This window comes from Cyrtonyx montezumae, unplaced genomic scaffold, assembly GCF_038088225.1.
Source record: "Cyrtonyx montezumae isolate F1298 unplaced genomic scaffold, pur_monq_1.0 scaffold_15, whole genome shotgun sequence".
NCBI lineage: Eukaryota > Metazoa > Chordata > Aves > Galliformes > Odontophoridae > Cyrtonyx > Cyrtonyx montezumae.
This window is the reverse complement of record NW_027071881.1, coordinates 3,190,411-3,210,839: the sequence shown is the minus strand read 5'-3', so window position 1 is coordinate 3,210,839 and position 20,429 is coordinate 3,190,411. Positions and strand designations below refer to the sequence as shown.

At 53.8% G+C, this 20,429-nt stretch overlaps 1 protein-coding gene across 6 annotated transcripts in view; it reads left to right on the top strand.

Annotated features, from left to right (window-relative positions):
* The first annotated feature begins 5,019 nt into the window (after window positions 1-5,019).
* GTF2IRD1 (GTF2I repeat domain containing 1) overlaps window positions 5,020-20,429 on the top strand; it is a 50,540-nt gene continuing 35,130 nt past the window's right edge. For 3 of the 6 annotated variants that reach the window (XM_065731712.1, XM_065731711.1, XM_065731706.1), the window contains exon 1: window positions 5,020-5,097. The gene's annotated coding sequence lies outside the window, so the exon portion shown is untranslated. Of the gene's footprint in view, window positions 5,098-5,376; window positions 5,644-14,427; window positions 14,469-19,717; window positions 19,794-20,429 lie in introns of those variants that run through there. The other 3 variants (XM_065731707.1, XM_065731710.1, XM_065731708.1) reach the window with 3 other exon arrangements.

Here is a 20,429-nt window from a genome sequence, read left to right as displayed (position 1 = left end):
ATGCAACTGGCCATGGGCTATGTCCCTGTGGGTTGTATCCTTGGGAAGGGATGGATGGATCGAGTGTAAGAGGGGCACTCATGGACCATCCAAAGTGCAGTTCTGCATCTGGGTGCTGTTGAATGGCACCAAGGACAAACTTCTTCCATTGCAAGGGTATATCTTCCCCACCTCTCTCCTGTCTGACAAGCATCCGTGTTGAAGTAGCCCATTTCCTTCCGGAACAAAAAAGTCACCTGAATTCATTTGGAAGCTGTGTTGTACTATCAATCAGAATTTAATTTGATGCAGTCAAGGCTTTAAAAAGGTGTTATCAAGGGGAACATCAAAGCTGGAGTGCTGCTCTTGGAAATGCAGCTGGAATGCTTAGTCCAGATATTTTGTTTTATCCAAGGCTTTCAAAATATCAGTCTAAAATAACAAAAAATGAATATTGAGAGTATTTGCAAATTAATGTCTTTTGTAGCTGAACAAAGGCTACTGTCTAACCTACTTCTTTTGCATGTCTGGGACAGTCTCTTATTAAATCCTAATTATACAATTTTGTTGTGTCTAATCACTTCTGTACTTGCAGGAATTAAAACCCCAAAACTCAGTGCTGCTCTTGCTGCACTTATCTTCCGGGCGAAGCAGGGATCATCCCAATGAGAGGGGGACTGATTGGGATGGGATCCTCCTTCCTTTCATCCCATGCCCGTGATGTGTCCTCAGGGCTGTGGATTATTCCCTGCACTTAGGAAGGCTGTCGGGAAGCTTCGGCTCTGACATCCTGGGGATGTTTTGCTCCATTTTGAAGGCACTGCTCTATGACAGCAGCTGATACAGGGGCGGAGGGTGGCAGAGCAGTGACCCTAGACCCATTTACTTCAGCCATCACCAGCTCTATGCCAAACCCAGGCTCTTGTGCTGACGCATTGGTAGTGTTCACCTCTTTCACCCTCTCAGCTGATGTTCCTGCAGGGCCTGAGCTCGACACCATTACCTCCCACCCTGGGGACTCCTCAGTCCTCAGCTTTTACCCTCAGAACCGTGGCAGGGGAGCTTTGGGGAAAGGGGCAACATCGTTAGGGAAATAGCATGGATCTTGTGTTCAAACCTTTTTGAAGTGTTAATTAAAAAGAATTATGCAAAGGAGGGAGGATTTGAAACATTCATTTGAATCTCAATAAGGCATCTGTATTAAAAATAGCAGTGGGATCAACTATAGATATAGGCATTTTTGAGAAAATAGAGTGCTAGGGCCGGTCCCTGCTGCTGTCAGGGTGCTGGAGGGCAGTGGGTCTTGCCTGTAAGAGCTTGGGATAGTGTTCTCTGATATTTAAGTATCTCGGAAGCATCTTATCTAAAAGAGCCCATGAGACTCAGCACTCAGCTCCAAGCAGAGAGGGCGAGTGGGTGCCTGGCTGCCAGCAAGGTGGGAGTGTGGCTGGGAGCAGCCTGGGGGCACTCCATGTGGGGTAAGAGGCACCTGGGGCTGATCTCAGCCCCCAGATCACCCCCATTGACTCCCAAGCTCTCTTTTAGAGTAGAGCTTGCACCTCTCCACCAAAGCCCCTCATTAAAATCCCCGGCATGTCCTGGCCTTCACTTGTTCCAATAAAAAGCATCCAGGGTATTAATTACCAGATTGGCAGATAACATCATTAGGTTTACTTTTGAGCTGCACAGATCCACTGGGAACACCAGTGCCTCCTGCCCTTGGTGTTGGTGCTGCAAGGGCAAGAGCAGGAGGGTGCCCTGACCAGCACCAGGGCTGCCTGGGGTGGAGCGTCACTGGGGCAGTGGCACGGATGGTTTGGGGTCTTTTGGGTCGTTCCCAGTATGGGAGAGGGCTGTGAGGATGTGGGTCCTCTGGGGAGGTTGGCTTTGCTGGGCAGTGATTTGGGGAGGTGCAATTAGAGGCTGAAAGCTGCTTGAGTAAGGTGAGGAGCAGCCTAATGGGATGGGACTGGTGGGCAAACCCAGAGCCATGCTGCAGAGCTGTGCTGAGATCTCATGGGATGGCAGGAGGCTCTGGCTGTAACCATAAAAATGCATGAGTAGCATCCTAACCTTGTCCTTGAATGGGTGACCCCACCACTAGGAGCTTCCCAGCCCCATTTGGACGATGAAATGTGGACCCTAGGGCCAAGGGGGTGGTTGAGTTGTTCCTCCTGGCTCCCCAGCTTTCTGCCCACCACTCCTTGGGTTAAGGATGGATGCTGGGGCCGTACACTGGGAAGCAGCTCCCTGGGATGGGAAGTGGCAGTGTCACTGCTCAGCTCCCCAGGATGCTGTCTGGGAGTGCCTCCGCAGGGCTCTCATTAGCATGGAAATAATTCAGGAGTGAAGGCGAGACAAGTGGAAAACCATTTTATCCGTTGTGCGGGAGCAAACTGTTTTTGCAGTGCAGCATTCCAAGAGCCACACAGATGCAGACAGTCAGCAGCACAGATAGGTCTGTTACATGCAGATAGAGTACATATTCCACGCGAGCCTGCCTCGCTGCCTCAGCAGGCAGGGAACAGAGGGACTGTGATTTTTTTTGACCTCTCTATGGATGCGTTCAGGACTGAGCAGAGAGCTCATGACAGCGTTGCTCAGTAGCACACAGGTCTTGCTGAGCTCTCCCTAGCTTTTCCTGCCCTGCGTTTTGCTCTCTGCCCCTCCTGCATCCCCACATCGGCGCTGCCCACCTGAGGCACACACTGGCAGCGCTCTGTGATCCATCTATAATTCAGAAACCATTTTGTTGTGCCTGGGTAGTTTTCGCCTGCAATACAAGAATGCAGTGCCCCTCTAGGAAAGAAGAACTCAGGCTCCTTCTTGCCATTAAATTTCTCCTGACCTTTCTGAAACTTTCTCCCTATCCCCCATTCTAAAGCAGCAGCTTTTTTTGTGCGTGCTCTCCAATTCCACCGAGAGACGGAAGAAATCAGAGAAAACAACGATTCCTGTGATGCCAGCAGTCACTAATTAACAAAGTAAAAAAGAAAAAACACATACATCTCTTTATGCAGATATAATTGTTTTCCGGCTCCACTGCCTTTTCTTTGTCAGCGCTGTGACAAGGAAGTGCTTTATTTCTGCAGTGAGATCAGATTAAAACCTTTCTCTCCAAGCACGTTCCCCTCGTTGGGTGCTTTTGTGAGGCACAATGTTTCAGCCCCAGATAAGAGGCTTGGCCCACACTCTTTCACCCCCACTGCAGTGGTTTTTCTTCTCATTGCAGACTTCTGCGGATGTTAAAACTTCAGCAGAACACACAAAGCTTCACCTTCATCCCTGGGAGCCCTTTGGGTGGATGTCCCTGGAGGACACATGGGTGCTCCACCTGGGGAACATGTGGGGCAGCTCCAGGGGTCCCCCTCTCCATGGCGCCCGCAGCCCACCCCACATTCCCAGCCTTCTCTTCCTGTTTTTCAGGATGGTTTGTGACTCTCCCTCTGCAATACTCTCCCAAACTATTGCACAGGGCATGGGCGGGTTGCAGCACAGGAACAACATGGACAACGCGTCCCACAGTCTCACATGGACCCACAGAGCCCATTTTTCCCCTCTTTTCCCCTGACACAATGTTTCCCAAGCAGTGACACAGAGCTGAGGTCCCAGCGAAGCACTACAGGAGCCCCGTGCAGCTGCTTCATGGCAACGCTATTGTTTGACCCAATTAAATTAATTTTGTGTGCTTTTTTTTTTTCATCTCTCCATCTTAAAGCCAAACTATGCCCTGATTTCTTTCCTCTAACATCTTCCATTTAATTATTCAGGAAGGCGAGCTTGTTGTTTCACTCCATATTTGGGTGATATTGGGCTGAGGGAGAGGCGATGCTCACTGGGGCTCTCAGAGCATGGAGCAGTGCAGCAGTGGGATGCACCCTGCCCGAGGAGCCCCATCCTTTGTCCCCATGGGGATTTCATAGACTCATTAAGGTGGAAAAAGACCACAAAGATCAGACAGTCTAACCAAACCACTGACCACATCCCTCCGTGCCACACCTTCACTGTTCTGGAACACCTCCAGGGATGGATGGTGTGGCCCTACTGCCTGCCAGGGGGGAGGCAGCTGTGCTACTGTGTCACCACTCTTCTGGGGAAGAAATGTTTCCTAATATCCAGTGTGAACCTCTCCTGGTGCAACTTGAGGCCATCACCTCTGGCCCCGTCACGGCTCCCTGGGAGAAGAGGCCAAACCCCACCTCAGCACCACCTCCTCCTTCATCCCTGTTGGGATGTGGATGGGATTTGGGATGCTTCATGGGGTCAGTGAGCGCAATGAGTGTGCCAGGCCTGATGCCATGGGGGGGCCGCTGGGACAGAGCTCCATTTCAGCTCGCCCAGAAATTCAAAGCAAACGTTTCACCAACGGGTTTTCTTCTTCCAGCCTCGCAGCAGTCATCAGCCCTCACTCCTTTACAAATAAAATCCAACGAATGGAGCGGGCACGCTTCAAAGAAGGATGGACCGGGGAGGTGGGGGTGAATAGGTCGGAGGGATAGTCAACCCAAACCCGTCCCAATCCTCCCGGCACCGAGCTCCAGCGCTGAGCCGGGCTGGGCGCTGCCGGGCCGCGCCGGGCCGAGCCGTGCCGGCACCAACAGGTGGCGATAGGCGCCCGAGGACGGCTCCGCCGCCACCGTCCGCTCCGCTCTGTGGGGCCCTCCGCGGAATCCCCACGGCCCCCGGCCCCGCGGGTGGGCTCGGCACGGCTCGGCACGGCTCGGGTCCCACCCCCGGCCGGGCTGCGGGCCGCTTAATCCTGTATGTAAATGGCAGCCAATGGATGTTGTTGTTGCGCGGGGCTGGGATTAGCGGCGGGGCGAATGGCTGGCACTCTTACTGGGATTACAGAACAAAGAGCTCTCCGCTCCCGAGCAGGGCGCCCTGCCCGCCCCGGCCCGGCCTCGGCCTCGGCCCGGCCCGGCGGGCAGCACCGGCCCCGCCCGCCGCCCGCGCGGGGAGGAGGTGGCGGCGGCGGCGGCGGCGGCGGCGGGAGGCGGTGTGGCCCGGCCCGGCCCGGCCCTGTCCTGCCCCGGCCCGGCCCCGCCGCCCGCCCCCGCCGCTCCCGCTCTCAGCCGCCGGGGAGGCAGCGCCGCGCTCCGCCGGGGCCGCCCTGCGGTGAGCGAAAGTTTCGGCCCCTCCCGCGGCACTGGGGGGCGGCTGCGGGCGGGTTGGGGGGGGGGGGGGGAAGGTTGGGGTCGGGGGTGGGGGTGCGCTCCGCCGGGGGGATCCGCGCTCGGCCGCGGAGCGGGGGGAGCGGGGAGCGCCGGGATCCCCCCATCCTTCTCTCCCCCCCCAACCCCTGCAGCGGTGGTGGAGCGGAGGGCTGGGGACGGCTCGGCAGCTGGATGCGCCCGCCGCTGGGGGACGAAATTGGAGCCGGGGACGGCACCGGGGACCAGAGCTAGAGATCAACCCGCGGACGATATCGGGGACCCTGCGGGAGCCACGCTGGGGTCGGGAGGGATCGAGACCGCACCTGCGGACAGATGTAGCGACGGCATTGGAGGCGTGGGGGTCCCCGGTGCTGGGAGCGATGGGGAGAAAGTTCCTCCCCGGGGAATGCCCGGTGCCCTTGTCCTTCCAGCGCGTGGGGTTAGCCGGGATAAGCTGTAAATCGGAGCGATCCCATTAGTGCGTCACGCTGGAGTGAGCCCGGTGCAGGTAACCGCGGGGATTTCGGGCTCGGTTGCGTTGGCCGTGAGCTCCGTGCGGGTGGGGACGGCTTTGTCGGGGCTCCTTGTGTGCCGGGCGAAGAGGATGCGGTGGGAGAACGGGCGGTTGAGCGGCATCCTGGCTCCCGTGGTCCGCCGACCGTCTGAGCCGGCGGTGTTTCCGACTTCTCTGAAAATCGCCGCAGCGCTCGATCCCAGGATGAGGCAGCTTGAGCTCGCTGCCTGCTGCGGTGTTGAAGCTGCTCAGTGCTTCTCCAGAGTCCCGTGGCAGAGCCCCGAGCCCTGGTGTGACCGCGTGTGCCACCCCGGTAACGCACTGCCCCGTGCCGGCGTCACTGAGAGCTCCCTGCTCCTCTCCCTTCTCCCCTGCAGACACCACCTGGGTGCTATGGGGTCGCCCGGGAAGGTGATGTGTGCCCAAAGGGACGCACTGCCCTATTGGACTGTCCCTCGTGGATGCGGTTTTTGCATGTTCTTGGAGGTGCTGCTGCAGGGCTGTATGCTTTCCTGTGCTCTTGCCGGCCTTTAGGAACAACTGTAGGGAATGGAGACACTGGGAATGCTTGTGTGCCTTCCTGACCCTGCAGCCTGTTGATTGGGTTTGGAGAGAAAATCATGAGAAGTGTGACACATCCACTTCATGTGTGCTGGTTTAGGCAGATCTGGGCACCGCCGCACATCCCGCCTGTGTGTCTGGGTTTTGTTCCCCAGAGCAGTCTTGTGTTTGTGCCACTGATTCTGTGCTGTAGCAGCTGCTCATGCAGAGGAGGAGAGGCAGGAACATCCCTGGCTTGTTTAGGTTTGCTAATGAGAAGCTGGAGAGAAGGGAAGGAACCTGCTTGGGGACGTATTTAGCAACTTGCCCTCCAAGCCTGGTGCTAGGGACACCTTGCCCTTGTGTGCTGTTCAGATAGCCTGGCATGGGGAGACGACTTGCAAGACCTTGTATGCTGCAGAAGGGGCAGTTTTCAGGCTCTGTCTCCTGGCCCTACAGGATGTGTCTGGTTGCCCTACACCCACACCTGCATGAACAGCGTCACATCAACCCTGAGCAATGCTCTGCTGGAATGAAGAAAATACCCCAAAACCCAGACCATCACTGTTGATTGAGCCATCTCCTGCTGTTGGAGCTAATGGGGGATTCCCATCTGCTGTTCCCACAGGAAATAGCTGGGATTTTTTGAGGCAATTATCAATGCCCTGTACTTCCTCTGGGAATTTGGTTGGCTGCACCCAGGCGGTCAGGCTCAGTGTAGGAATGCAGAGGGACAGCAGCCGGGGCCTGGGCTTGTTTCCTGCCACCCATGGCAATGCCAGCAGTCCCTGAGCTGGGCAGCAGAGCCCCATCTGCAGTATGTTTGTTCCCTTTGCCGCTGGAGTCTGGGTTGTAAATGGGAGACATGTGGTGGTCATCATGGCAAAGGTGTGAGTGGTGGGGGCTGCTTGCCTTCCCCCTTGAGGACAGGGAAGAGGAGAGTTCCTTCTCAGGAGGGAGGTATCCATCTAGCATGAGCCATCTCTTGAAACGTGGTCTTCAAAGAGAGGTTTGGAGCCTATGGTCTGGCCAGTGGCTGTGGGAGACTCCAGGCTGCTCAGTGGCCACAGTTCAAGTGGACTTATAGATTGTGGGTTTGGGTTTTATCACTTGTTGTTTTGAGCAAGGCTGTTGGTTCAGTGCTTTCTTCTTAACACAGCCCCATTGACCAAATTAGCTTCTAGCCCACCAGAAAAATGCCAGGTGATTGAGTTGGGAGGCGGTAGGAGCCATACCTTGCTGAGCCACCATCCTGTGTCAGGTCCTCATCCATCCATGTGCTGGGGTGTTGACCATTATGGTGCAGGTAGGGCTTCATGTGGGGGGCGGGGGGCTCTTGTCTGAGAAATCCCACAGAGGGACTATGGGACGTTTTACGTTGTATCCCTGTGTGTTATGGGAGGGAAGACCAATGGTTTCATGTTTCCAGGTCAATCTTAGCTTGAGATTTGTTGCCAATTGCCTCTTCTCAAATGCTTTGATGGTGATTTCCAAGGGACTTACCTACAGCATCAGTAAAGCTTTCCCCGTTGGTAAAATGTTATTAAGAGAAGCGCTCAGTGCAAGAATCACCTTCTTAAAAGCGGATTGTACCTTGGTGGGATTTACATTTGTATATACAAACAGCTTCTGTTTGCATTTTCTGGCTTTTGTGGCTTTGTCTCTGCTCAGTGCTATTATAGCTGTTTTAAGCAGAGAATTTACTTCGACAAAATGAATAGGAGACCAGCAAAGACTATTGCTCTGCCTTTGCAAACTCGCAGCAATCTAGTTATCTTTTCCCAGGACTTTCTTCCTCAGAGCTAATCTCCACCTTTCACTTAAATTATGAGGTGCCTCCATCTTCATTTCTCTAAATCTGCAAAATCAAAAGGAGAAAATACCCACGTGGAGGCTCAGAGCCTCTCGAGAGCTCTGTAAGAACCAGAGAATATCCTGAGATGGGGTGCATTGTGGAGCCCAGCTCGTGGCCCCACACGGGTCCACCCCAGTGCGATGTCTGAGAGTGTCCAACCACGCTGTGAGCTTAGAACTCGTTGTGAGGCGTAAATCACGCTGGAGGTGACAGAGGTGAAAATCCTGTGAGCAGGAGGCTTTGTAACTTGGTTTTGGAGTGTTTATTGCGCTATCCTGTGTCCTGGTTGCTGTCAGATGTTGTATGTCCTACTTAGCTGGGGACAGGTGATGTTCCTGGAGAGCAAATGTGTGCCCTGTGGTGCATGTGAATGATTTTAATGCTTCACAGACTCATTAAGGTTGGAAAGACCACTGAGGTCGTCTAGTCCAATCGCCAGCCCATCCCCACCATGTCCCTCAGTGCTGCATGTGCCCTTTTCTTGAACAGCTCCAGGGACAGTGGCTCCACCACCTCCTTGAGCAGCCTGCATGTGGGAATTACCTGTGTTATTTGTACTGCATTAGTATTTACCTGTCAAAGTCCTGGGCTAAAGGTCTCATTGTGCCAAGCTCAACTCCTTAGCTCATCTCCTTAGCATCTTGGAGCCTGGCAGTTAAAGAACTGAATCGTACATCCTTTTTGGTGCATACACACCACTGGTGTTTTCCCCCTAACGTGACCTCTGAAGTGATGATTTTTTGTTCCTGTAGACTGACCTTCAGTTGTCTTTCTTCTTGACAATTGGGTTGCTGAAGCCCAAAAGTTGGCTTCTGTCTCTCTTTATTGTTTAAGGAATACGATAAAACAGTCTTGTTAGGTAAATATAATGATGTTACAACCCACCATCTGCTGAAGCACTGCTGTGGGCGGCGTTAACGCCAGTGGAGTGGCAGCAGCTCCTCAGCAAGCTTTTGTTGCTAAGGCTGGAGAGACATCGTCCACTCTGGATCTGGTACCTCATGGCAGGAGTGATGGTTGTTGGTACAGTCGGATGAAGAAAGGGCTTTTTATGGCTTCCTTCCTCCTCACCAGCCTGGGCTGGTTCACAGGAGCCATAGGAGTGTGGTGGGGTTGTTGGGTGAGACCCCCCATGAGGGTCACCTGCCCTAAGACCAGTTCAGGCTGCAAGTGCCACCTTCCTAAGCCACTCTCCAGTTTTCCTATGAGGAGATGTGCTCACGCAGCAGGAGACTTGAGGAGGAGCTGAGGCTGCAGCAGAAGTACTCACAGCCTGGTGTGCAGGGATGCCCCTAAGATGCCACCATGTCCATGGGAGCCCATGGGCTGGTGGACATAACAGCTCTGCACTTCCCCAGTGCCATGTCCCTCCCATGCAGGAACATTCAGCCCAGTGGAGTGGAAGCACACAGTCCACATGGGGTTGGGATCAGCTCCTTGGGTTGGGGTGATGTTCACAGAGGCACTGGAAGCCCTCCTGCAACCTCCATAGACAAAGCTTGCTCCAAGTTGGTGAAATATGTCAGGAACTCTGCTTGTTTAAAGGGCCTTTGGGGTTTTTGGGTCTTAAATAAACATCCGGGTTCCTGTTGGGGTTGGGGATATTCAGCCTGCGGGGGGCAGGGAGCTGTACGGGTGCCTGGAGCCTGCGTGCGCCTCCTGACAAGGTTATAAATTAGCGTCATTAGAGGAGGATCGCCGAGAATAAATCGCTCCGCACCCTTTCGGGGCATCGCAGTGCTGTAATTTCATCTTGCCTTTCTGGGGACAAATGCCTAGAAAGCCCCTGGGTGATATTACAGACACCCAGCCTGCAAAGGGGGCAGTTCACCCTGATTTATAGTGCACCAAAAGGATGCAGCCACCCCCATACCCTGCATCAAGCTTGGCCTGAGGAGATGAGTGTGGCTTGCATTGAGAGCCCTGCATGGATGTCGTTTGGGTTCACTGTGGGATTCTGGGGGGTTCTAGGGACTGCCCTGTGCCATTGCTCCCTGCCGGTTGGGTTGCCATGTGTCACATGTCTCTTCCTACAGCACAGAGCGTTGCAGTGTGCCTGGCCCCAAACCCCCACGAAACAACATGGTTAACGCCAAGCAGCCCATGCGCTATTAATACGAATGCTCAGTGAGAGTGGGCGACCTTTAGCAAGGCATTAAACATTTATTAAAACCATTAGGATTAGTGTCAGGTTGCATTTATTTATTTTATTTCACAAAAAAAACCAACCAAACAAACAAACAAAAACCCAACAACCAAAAAAGCCCAACAAGGCGCAGTAGAAGCGGGTGTGAGCCACAGCCCCATGAGATGGCTGCAGCACTGCTGCCCATCCGCTGGCTCTGGGATGGATATAGAGCCTAGCATTGCTTTGCTGCAGTGAGGGGCTGTGCTGGTTATTTTTTTCCCACCTGCCCAAAGGTATTTCCTTTATGGTGGGATGGGATTATCCCGGGCTGTGGACGAGTTCCCTGCATCTCTCTGTTGGGATTTTCCCAAGCTGCTGCTGTGAGGATTACGCACTCTCTTGAAAATGTCTTTGTTTTCCGATGTTTGCTATTGTAATTTATGTATGATGCTGCCTCTCATTGAAAACCGAGGTCTTTATCTCCGTGGGAATTACACCTGCATAAATACAGCCCCATCCATGGCTGCGCGTGCCCAGTGCTCTGGAAGGAAAGCTGACTCCCACAGCAGTGCTGCAGAAGTTCCCCTATGTTGGCTGCAGGACCCCATCCTGACATGCTCTTTGCAAGCAAGCTGCTGGTTTGCTGTGTGCCATCACTCTTAGATTTTCTTACTCATAGAGTCATTGACTGGCTTAGCTTGGAGGGGACATTAAAGATCATCTCCTTCCAAGCCACCTCCCAAGGGCAGGGTTGCTTACTCCTGATTTCTTTCTCCACTAGTGTCACAGATGTTGCTTCTGCTGTTGAATATGTACATTTCTAGGTTGCCCGTTGATGGGGGCAAAATGAGTGTTTTCCTGCTTGATGACCTCCCAGTACAATGGAGCCATTGGGTGGAACTGCGAACGCAAAGAGCCTTCTGTGGGTGGCTGCTGGCAAAGGACTATTTTTAACTCAGCCGGGATCTTAACGCATTGCTGCTGATGCATGGGAGCACGTAGGCATCCTTTCTCATTTTTGAAACCCAGTAATTAAAAAAGAAGGCTCAGGCTGGCTCTGCTGGGCCAGGTGCTGAGGAGGATGCTGGGGTTGCTGGGGCAGATGCCTGCCTGCAGTTGGAATGAGTTCTTTCCAGGTATGGGAGATGCAGGACCAGATGAGCAGGAAGGGAAATCATTGCTGTCACAGGTTGGGGATGGACAAATGGATGGCTGTCTCCGTGTGTCCCCATGATAGCCACCTTGCTACACGTCCACAGAGGGGAGTGGGTGCATGCTGACCTCAAGCTTGAGTGCAGGTGCTGCTGACTCCTTCCATCGCAGCAAACACCGCTCCTCTTAAACTGTCAGTTTGTGAAGGGTTTTTCTTTCTTATTTCCTTTTTCCTTGCGCTAACCCGCTTTTAGCCAGTGATGTTACAGAAGGCGTTTAAGCCCAGAACGTTCCTTCTTGATATTGATTTTGCTTTCTGCTTCAATCTCTCTTTATTGCCCTTGGTGTTTTGAGGAGCTGGAAGGAGAACAGGGAGAGCTGAGCTCACTCTTCTCAGAGTTTTGTCTCGTGGGGAGTGCGATGTTGGATAGGAGGCTGAGGGAGGGATCTGTGGGGTGTCTGCTCCCTAACGCTGCTCCCGAGCACCCTGCTGTGGGGCTGGGCCTTGCAGAGGCAAGGGCTTGGGCAGGACCCCTTTGGTTCTTTCAGTTTGCTGGAGTGGGTGGAGGGTTCTCCAGAGGTGCCTGGCAGAGGTCCCTAAGGATGTATGTGTGGGTCTCCAAAGCACCAGATGCTTTGGGACCAGCTAGCATTGGCTTTTCCTCTGACTGGGTGTTCAGGGGGGCTGTGTCTCAGCTTAGTGAGGTCTTTATCTTGGAGCTGAGCTGCTCCTCTGCGCTTTGGCTGCTGTGCCTCTACCTGCAGGCTCTTTTGGACATTGGGGTTTCTTCATAAGAAGGGTGAGACCAGGTGGGCTCTGTGCCCCTTGGTTAGGGCTGAGCCCTGGAAGCTGCAGGAATGACCAAGAGCTGCTTGGCAGCCTGATTTCCAGAGAAAACTTCCTCAGATCAGCCAGCTTGCTTTTGGTTGGACGCTTTATTTTGGACTGCCAGGTTCCTCCTTGTGTGGCTCTCGATGGAGAGCCCATCTCTCAGCTCAGCAGGCGCTAGAAGACCTTCCTGTGCTGCCAAACCAGCATTTTGCTTCCAGCAAGCAAGTCAAGCTTCTAATGAAGCTTTTGGGGCTTGGGCTGTGTGAGGGAGGTGACGGGGATGAGGCGAAGGAGGAGGCATGGCAGTGCCTCCCCATCACAAAGCAGCTCCGCTGCGCATGGCGGCTCAAGGGCTCTCCGACGTCCCGCTCCCATTACCTAATTGCTCACCGCCCATTTAAGGGGAACCGATTAAGAAATTAATTCCCAATCTCAGACGGCGCAGAACTCCGTTTGAATGCTTCGATCTCTGCAGAGCAGGGACGGATGCGGGCAAAGGCACTGCTCGCCATCCATCTGCTGCCAGAGGGAATCCAGGTACGGACAGTGTTAGGGCAAGCATGGCTCATGCAGATGCAGCTGGGGGTGTTTATGTACAACTTGTCCCTTTTGCTCTGGATTTTCCCCCAGAGTAGCCTGGAGGAAAAGCCTGGAGCCCTTTGTTGGTGCACATGAGCCCAGAGCTCTGTGTGCGGAGAGGGATGCTCGGGATGGGGGGAAGATATTTTTTTTTCCAGTTCTTACAAGTTTTGTGGTGTGTGGATACCATGGGGGGTTGGGGTGAGGGTGAATTTGGGGAATGGGGCTGCTCAGCACCATTTCCTCAGCGTCCCCACACGGCGTTCGGCCTCTTTGCTTTGCTGGAAACCCGATTAAAAGCATCGCAGCACTGCGTGGAAGGGAAATGTGCCACAAGGCAGGTTTGCTTTTTGCAGGATTAAAAGCAAATAAATATTTATACGGTATGCAAAGCAGGCTGATAAGATATGCACATCAGTGAGAATTTGAAGCGGTTTAGTTTTGGGTACAAGATTAAGGGGTGTGTGTGTTGGTGCATTATGTAGTTTTAAAGGATGTTTTCTTCCTGCTGCACAAAAATAAACATAGGAAGGGAAAAAGCAGCGTGCACTTCTTGGGCTGCTCCGGTCTTAGGTTGCGTGATCTCCATGCATCCCCTATCTTTAACTGCAGGGATGGAAAAAGGCTGGGGGAGAGGGCAGTGTGGGCTGCATTTCGTATGCAAATATAATTCTGGCCCCGTTCCTAATATTCGCTGTGTTTACATGTAAATGCAAACAACTGTTGACTTAGTTTCAACAGATAATGTGTTTCATAACACAATGGAAATTAGAATTAATCTGGAGGTTAGCAAGGCTACATGTGTTTCCAGCAAAACTGAGGCTCCGCAGCGGCTCGGGGCTGGTGTTGGTGGTGCTCAGAACCCCCAGCCCATGCAGAACAGTGTGGGAATGACATTCCCCATTCATCAGTTCCTGCTCATTTTCTCTTGGAATCCCTCCCTGCTCATGATGTGGCATTAAGAACCCCTCTGTCAGTGGTATCCCACCACCAGAGCAGTCCGCTGTGGTGAGAGGGATGGGGATGGGGTGTGTGCGGGATGGGTGGGGGCTAAACACCTTATGGAGGGAGGAGTATGGGACAGGGAGTGGGTTTGAAACCGCTCTCCTGCCAAGTTTATAATGACAGGGATGACATGGGGATGTCTCCTCATGGGAACTGGGTTGCTTATATGGCTTGATGCATGCAGAAGTGCCGGCACCTGTGCAGTGAGGCCAGGCAGGAGTTGGTGGCCATACCGGGGTCACTTAGTCCTAGTTCTGGCTGTGACTCCTCGCAGAAGCATCCGGGAGAGGCCCTGGTTGTGTCTTAGTGCTGCCTCCAGCCCGGGGCGAGCCTTGCAGGGCTCCCAGCTCCATGCTTCCTCATAGCCCGAGGAGGAGCAGCTCCACAAGGGCGCCGATCATTTGGGAGCGGTGTCATTGCTGTCTCTGGGTGTGTGTCTGGCCCTGTTGGTCTGTCTGCTCATCCCAGGTCATTTGCAGCTGGCTGGATGGCCCCCACCAGGCACCCAGTGACAGAATTGGGTGTGCACCTGAGCCCTATCGGCCACTGGCAAATCTCTGCAGGACCAGTGGCACCGGAGGGGATGTCCCAGTCTGGCTCTGTTGGCTGTAGGGTGCTGGGGCGTGGAGAAGCCATCCCATCTCATCTGGTCTTGCTGCCTGTGTGGGCTGGGTGGGGGCTGTAGGACTCGGGGCTATTAGTGACTGGGAGCCAGTGGTGATGCTGAGGTGGGTAACGCCAAGTTGGGGCAAGTTCGTTGGGGCTGGGGTGGGGAGAGACAGCAGCAATTCTATCAGAGCTTCTCTAGGTCTTCCTCCTGAATAACGAATGGAAAGAAGGAGCTGGCAGGATGGAGGAGCGGTGTGCTCCCATGGATCGATGCTAACTTGGCCCCCCAGTTTGCTTTTCCGTGTCCTGCATGTCGCTGGTGGCTGCAGGTTCTGAGCATCCTCTAATCCCTGCGGAAAGCTGATTTCTGTATTTATCACTGAGCTCATTGATGCAGCGTGGAGCCAGGCACAGAGCTGGCAAGCAGCACGTCCTGCAACAGGGGGGAAACTCGCTACTGAAACAATAAGCAGAGAGCTGAAATATCAGCGATAAAATTAAACTGTAATGAGATTAAACAGTGGCTCTTCTATCAGAGCCTCCTAGTGCAGAGATAATTACCTGGGACGAGCAGTGAGCACATTGTGAGCACGGCCATGGGCTGGGATGGGGACAGAAAACCCTGCCTGGCTGAGGGAGCAGCACTGAGGATGTGTCCAACGCACACCGCTTGTCCCAGTGTACTGACCAAACCCAGTGGGGATGCACGGCTGGAGGACTTCGTTCTGCACATCCCTGTGTGTGCTGGGGGGGTGGGATCTGTGTTCCATTCCTGATGTATGTGATGTAGGGGGGCATCCCAAAAGAGTGCGGCCGGGAGCTTGTGTGAAGGGTTGCAGTTTGGGGTTTTTTGCTTCTGCATCCGTGGGTGTGGGGCATCGCTGCCACCTGCGTGTGGGGTTCCTCTTTGATTCAGAGGAAAAAAAGAAGGAGCAAAGAAATCTGCATGGCTGTGTGATGTAAAATCCGAGTTTGGATCTCTGTAAGTGCAGGGAAAACAACAGGCTTTTTATGTTGGCTCTTGGGGTAGAAGGAGAGCAGGCTAGAATAAAGATTTACAGTGTTTGGGAGATTAAAGGCCCTTGGTACATTGTTCAAATACCACGAGATTAGTTTCCAAGGAGACGGATACCAGTTGCCATAGGCACCGGGGGGCCAGGAATTAGGATTGCGATTTTTTATCCTGATCACGCAAACAGTAGCTGAACGCTGCTAAAACTCCAGCCTTAAATAACACGAGTGTTAGCTTACATACCAAGAAAGCAGACTCTGGAAACTGGATCCCATCCTCTCGCTGCTCCCCATCGCCCTTGGCTCTGTGCTTGGCTGGAGCTGTGCTTTGCAGTGTTGCACCTGGGTTTAAAAACACATGGGTTGCCAAGCGATGTGGGTTTCACTCCCTGTCCCTCAGCCCCATGCCATGGGTACAATGCACATTACCAGTGCACTCCTCCTGCCCCATTTCAGCACTGATGTGCAACCCCAGTCACTGCCCCAGCAGCTCATCGCGGCCTTGTCTCATCTTTCTGCCGAGGGCTTGCTCTCCTCCCGGGATCTATTCGCAGCCAGCAGCTGCAGCGGTGCAGCAGAGCGAGCTCCCCATGCACGCACCTAATTTTAGCAGCCGTGGGCCACCGCTTCTGGGAAACGCAACCTGAGCCCCAGCAGCACTGCAGCACGCATCCTGAGCGCTCCTCCCGGCGCAGCATCCCTTCCCTGCCCTGCTCTGTGCTCCCCCCCCCCACGCTTTTGTGTTTATTTGTTTGTTGTTTCTTTTCCCCATCTTTAATAAATGAAGAGGCACTTGCTGGAAGCCGGAGCTCCTGTGGGAGGTTGCGGCATGGAGACGTGGCGGTGTGGGGATGCTGGGGGGAGTGGTGGTGCCTTGCTGCGGTGACACCGAGGTGACATTGCGGGGACCCTGACTTCAGCGGGCACTTTGTTCTCCCATCTCTCTTTGCCCCGAAGCCCACGATGATTTTTCTGTTACTTGTGGGCGCATCAAGAGCAGGTTTTAGAAAATGAAGGTGGCAGAAGAGTGAAACACTCGGGTAATGATTTCCAGAGGAAGAAGCTCGGTTCTTGCACTGGAAGCCCGGCCTGGGGCTGGCTGTTTGTGGGAGATTGGGTTTGTTCTGTGCTTGTATTCAGAGCGGGACAGAGCACCGGGTGTTGTGCTGTGGACTAGCTGGGGCAGTGGCTGTGATGGATGCCTGGGGATGTTTTTGTTTGGTGCCATTGTGTACACGAAGAGCTTTTCCAGCAGATGCCCTGATTTTTATCAGTAAAATAAAGCAAGGGAGGAGTTGTCTAATGGTCTGGAACCATTCCTCCCCATGGAAGGAGTTAAACAAACCTCAGCAAACTGGCTTCATTTTGGGGACCTCTTCCCAGCCCGGGTGCTGGCACAGCGTGTGGTTTGGGTACCCTGAGCTGTGCCGGAGGACTGACCTCAAACGCTGTCATTTTTCAACTAGTGCAGTCAGATGGAGTGAAAAAGGAGATCTGTGAGTGTGAGGAGAGATACTGCAACGGGGCAGTGGTTATGGGGCAGCAATGATTATGGGGCCAGGGCATGCAGATGTGCCCTCAGTTGGTGCACACACTAGCGAGGCGGCGTGGATACCTGAAATAACAGAGCCCCAGGAGGGCTGCGTTGCAACATGAGGATCAGATTGGAGATTTTAGGGCTTTTGGAGGTGTTTTGACATTTGAGGGTATTTATGGCCATTTCATGAACCCCTGCTATCACAGTTATGTGCCGGAGCTGGCATTGATGTCGACCAATCTCTGGCAGGAGGGCTGTGCTGAATTAGGCGTAGGGGATTACATCTGAGCAGGTTACAGGGTCGCCAGGGCATGCGGAGCATTTGTTTATCTCCTGAAAGCTGCATGTCCAGAGCTGTTTGTCAGCCCCTTGGTGGGGCACAGCCAGCGCTTGGCAGTGCACGAGAAAGCTGCCTGTGCTGGGCAGACATCCCCAGCCCTTTGCCAGTGACAAGTTGCACATCAAGTCAATGTGAGTCAAGTCTACGGTGCTCCGAGCCAACCACCAAAAAGCTGACTTCAAAAGTCCCCAAGATGTATTGGGGTGGGAAAACGCCTGCAGTCAGCGTCCCCTTCTTGCTGCCTTACTCTGGCCCTTGCCCCAAGCCCATGTCCCCATCAGGGAAGCGTCAGAGCCAGGGGATGAGGGGACTGTCCCTGTGCAGGGGAGGGTGGATGCTGGCCCTGTGCTGCTGTGCCTTGGCAGTGACATCCATTGTCTCTTTGGCTGCTATAGGGACAGCTCGTGATGAATTCTAAAGTGCTTTTAATGATAGTGAGGGCTAATGACTTAGTGTCCTCCAGGGCTGGTGTGATTTTTTCAAGTCCCCTTGCAAGGCGCCTTCCCAGAGTAGAAGGCAATTACAGCCCTATCACCGCCGTCTCATTGCTGCCTGTGGGTCCTCATCACACATGGTCCCTCTCCCTACAGCAATTCGGGTGAAACTTCCCAGGTGACTCAGGAGCCCAAATGCCAATGTCAGAAGTCCTTTTGATGCTGCGTGGCTGACCTGCCCCCAGCAGAGCTCCAGTGCCTGCCTCAGGCCGTCTCTCCCCAGCCCACAAGGGATGGATGTCCTGTGAGTCCTTCTCCTTAGTACATACCCATTTCTTTGAACGTGGATGGAGCAGTTGGGCACGTGGCCATTCCCATCACGTAGCGTCACTGGCCGTGGTGCACATGGCTGTCCTGATCAGTGCAGGACTTCGTCGTGGGTCACCACCCAAATAAAGAGGTTTGTGCCTCTTTTTTTTATTCCCTTCTGGCCGTGGAACTTGGCTTTTTGTGTTCCCCTCGCTTTATCCTAGTTGAACCTGTTTATAATTTGAAAGTTCCAACGGCGCCATTTTCTGCTCAGAGATTTCCTTTGGGTGCTGGGAAGGGGGGAGGGTTGTTTCAGCTTTGTTTTGCTTGTTTGGCCGTTTTGTTTGCTCTTGGCGCTTTGGAAATGGTGACACAGAGGGAGGATGTTTATTTTTGGGAGGGGTGCACAACACAGGGCAGGCTGGGGACTGTGGCTGTCCCCTCATGCAGGAGGTGGCACAGGGACAGGATGGGGCTGGGATGGAGATGTGCTACCCCCATCTTCATGGCAGCACCCAGACACCATCCCCATCCCTCACGCAGGGATCTGGCCAGCTCGCGTGTACTGTGCCCCCATCCCACCTGAAGCCAGCCCTAAGTGGTGTAAGAATGGTTTACCCCAGTTTCCCTCGAGCTTAGTTTCCCTCTGATTAGACAAACAACCTCAAGCTGTACATCTTAATTTGATTTGAATAAGCCTATCGCTTGCCATGAAGTTTTTTTCCTCCCATTTATTCCCCCCCTCCCCTTCTAAATCCGCTGTCACTGCTATGCGTGACCGTAAATGATTAAGAGCTTTGTAGGAATATTTCTTCCCCCCACCCCCCCGTGAAATCCCAGACGTATTACTTGGGCCATGTCTTGCTGTCCCTGAGAGGCGGGGGGACGAGGCTGCTGCAGTTGTGCTCGCTGCAGGGCTGCCACCAGCCCCATCCTCTGGGGCTGTCTGCAACAGTGCCATAAACACCACCAACAAATGTATAACGGTGACGATACAGAATAATAATTAGGGCTCATCGTCAGAGTGAGGCTGTACTCCGTGAATGCTCTTAGTGGGGCTGAGCAGCGAGTGATGCTGCATCCTTCTCAGTGGGAGCCTCCAGGTGATGGATGATCCAGGCCTGGTGTGTGGCATCGCTGCATGGCATCGCATCCCACAGTGGCTCTGCAGCACTGGCCGAAGCTCGCAGGTGACATGGGGCGGGCTGCCTGCGCGACACGCTCGCATCCCTGCTTCATTTTTGCAAGCTGATGAGCCTTTGGGTTCCCCCCTCCCACGCCCTGCCCTATTGCCAACATCATCCTTGGGGAAAAAACCCATCCGTCAGCTCCGCTCAGGCGGGCAGCGCCGCTCAGAAATGTCAGCTGCTCGGAAGAGGATTTTTCTGGGTCAGCATTGGTGCAGCAGAAGTGCTGGCGCAGCCTCGCACACCCCTCCGTGGCCAAACACACCCGCATGGCCCCAAGCCCTGCGAGGTTGTGGGTCCCTGTGGCACCATGTGGGGCTGCCATGGTTTAAGTCTGCACAGCAAATCTCATTCCTCACCCGCAGCTTCATTCATATTCCTGGGCTCGCCCTGCCTGGCTCCCTCTAATCTCGCCTCATTAGCAATTCCCTGTCCCCTTTTATCTGCTTGTGGCTTCAGAACATGATTCACGAGCCGGGTTGGATGGCCATCGTTCTGTACTCCTCTGTGCCCTTAATTTGTGGGATGGAAGCCGGGCAGTGCTGTATCATATGGGTTCTGTGCATCTCCCCTACATCACAGTGCTGCGCAGAGATGATTGCAGACATCAGTGCTGGGATTGAAGGGTGAAAGGCATTTTGGTGTTAATCTCCTCCACCTGTCTGACTCAATGGGTGCTGTGGTGTGGCTCCAACCAGTCCTGTTTTCCCTGTGTATTCCCCATTTTGGAGCTCCCAGGGCTGGCTCCCCTTTTGATCGCTCTCTGTTCCCACTGGCTCCACCCCCAGGAACCCAAAGCTTCTCATGGATGAGGAGCAGATGATTTGATGAACAATTAAAAAAAATGGGGGGGAAGTACCCTAAAAAGATCAGTTCCCTTTTGCTTTCTCCCCAGACTGAGGTCCTGTGTGTCGTCCAAAGTGAAGGCAGATCACCCCATGCCTTGAGGACACCTGTGGGGTCAGACCCTCTCCTGAGTATAAAGAGAGCCCATGGGGATGGAGAGGATGGGGACACATATGTCACCCAGTGCTGCTCGGTGTCACTTCTCCAACGTGGCACAGCTGCCACCCACTCTGTTTGGGGTGTCCCACCTGCCCAGGGATGTGTCCCCATGGTGCCCATCCGCGCTGGCACTGTTGGGATGTGTGATGTTGGTGCCAGGCTTTGGTTTCAGCTTGGCAGAGCTCGCAGTTATCTGCTTGTTTGGCTCCTGTCAGGGCTGAGTTGATTTGCATGTGGGTGTCTTCCACACGCCTTTG